We start from the raw sequence: 2,381 nt of genomic DNA on the forward strand, positions 1-2,381 counted from the left end.
CATACATGCACTCGATCGCCATAACCCCTGGCACACAGCACACAGCTTCAGAACCTGAGAGAGTATGATATGGGTATGTCACAAGTACTCCCAGGTCCCGAAGCTTTCGTCTCAACAAAGGATCATAATCGACGACTTGTAATGAACTACATTTTGGTGGTATTATACCGTACTTGTTTACATTCAATTTAGGAATGAGTTTAAAGCATGAGAACTATCCACAGCAGACATTCTCACTGTTCGGAGTTGCCAAAAAAGTGGTGCATGTACAAATCAGGGATGGGTACAATACAGTGTACCAACATCTGAGGTGAGTCTATCAGGAAAGTGAATGTCGTCCACTCTATAAAATGGGGTCCCTCAAGAAAGATGGGATTTTGCAGACTTGGACGTTTCCAGCCAGGTGACTGTATATACAGTGATCTAAGTTATGCAAAGCTTGACATGAATGATTGGCTGGACACGTCGAAGAGAAGCAGACCAACCTTACACCAGCTGAGTGTAGCGGCCCAAAACAACAAACTAATTCTGTGTGGCCTTAGAGGAGCTGGGCAAGATGTGTACAGTGAATTAAACTATACAGTAAAAGTGGGAGAAGAAGTGACAAGACTGAGTATGATACACTGTGCCAGCACAGTGCACATACTAGTGCAACTGTTGGTGTAGTTACAGTTAGCCCACACAAGCAGGTCACTCGATTGTAGATACACAGAGCACATTCTACATCATACAAAACATGTTGAGCTAGGCAGCAGTGGCTGGCATTTACCGACATGCACCAATGCCAATGCGCGGCTTGAGCAAATATTACAAGCCTCAGAACACCCATACGCCATTTTAGAGACAGAACAAGGCCATGAGTAAGCACCAAAGGATTATATGAATAGCGGGCAGGCAATAATTCAGGCCACTGCTGCTAATCAAGGACTAGTTACTAGTACTAGTATGTTGTCAGTGTACCCTGAAACGATGCAATCACAGCGAACGTGATACATACACATCATGTTGCCTGGTTCTTGGTTAAAAGTTGTATCCTCAATGCTTGAGGTTTGTGGGGTCCCTCCAGCTTCTCAGAGTCCTGCACAAAAAAGATAAAAGCAAGTGCAGGTAGAATAATAGTAAGCTCACATAAAACCTCTTCGTCTTGCTAACAAATTTCGTGATTAAATCCCCAGCATGGGAACGAGGCTACAGGAAAAAAAAGTTCAACCATAATAATGCAAAAAGGCAACTTTAGCTAATCATATTTTTGGCAGCAACACTATACTGTTTGTATAGGAGAGTTGGCTTGGTGTATTCATGCCAAATGAACTCCATATAGTATTGTATTACTGTACTTCATCATTTTACTTGAGCATTCATTCCCAGTAGCCCTAATGTCTTCTAACAGAGTGCGCAAGGTACTTGTGCGAGATTTATGAGTGTCAGTTGTCATATTGTCAAGGAGGGAGTGTGCGAGATTTACGAGTGTGATTTTGAGTGTGATTGGACAGGACACTGCGCTGAAATAGAATGAGTGTTGTTGTGATAACATCATTTACGAGTGTGTTGTTACGATACAGTGTTTGTTGTGCGTGTTTGTCGGATACGCCGATATAATCAGTTGCATAGATAATACTTACGTTGTTGCTTGCATTCTCGCTCTCCACAGCAACTCCACTGCGTGCTGCGTTCTATGTATTCCTATTCTGTACATTGACTCTCTCTGACAGGGTTTGCTGTCACCCTGTCTCTGGGCGCAAGCACCCTCTGACAGACCAAACTGATTTGCTTCATCTCCACAATATTTATCTCCTTTCGATTTGAATTTCTGTTTGTTCTGCACTCTGATTTTTCCTTGTTGCACCTGCGCTTTTGTACGCGGAACTTTGCTGTCGCCATCGCGTCGCCATTATTTATATCCATGGTTACGTGGTGGTATGACTCATCGATGCATCATGCGCGCATGATCATTCTTCTTTTCTACTCGTACACTTCGATATGCATGCACGCACACTGATGTACACGTACACGTAAGCCAATGCACGCACGCGAGCACGTTTTGCTGATGACAGCGATTTGGCGATCGTTGTTGTTTTTGTTTTCTGGTTGATTTGAGAGTGTGGTTGAAACCAATAAGTAAATACAGTCTTCTAGTTGTCTCCACGAAAAGGCCAGGAAATCGCGCCACAACAGGGGTCTGAAGACCGCGTAGTTTTTAGTTGTGGTCGATAATTTCACATGGTCCTTCGAGCCGGATCGTGGAGCTTGAGATCGAGAGTCGATTAGTGTTTTAAAAATTGAGAAATTTGGTCAGTCATGGAGGAGAAGGAGGAGTCCAGAGAGACGAGTGAAACCACTAGCTCTGGGACAAAACAACCAGCAGTAGAAGCGTCGGCAAA

Source organism: Sycon ciliatum, chromosome 7, assembly GCF_964019385.1.
Source record: "Sycon ciliatum chromosome 7, ocSycCili1.1, whole genome shotgun sequence".
In the NCBI taxonomy this organism is placed as follows: Eukaryota; Metazoa; Porifera; class Calcarea; order Leucosolenida; family Sycettidae; genus Sycon; species Sycon ciliatum.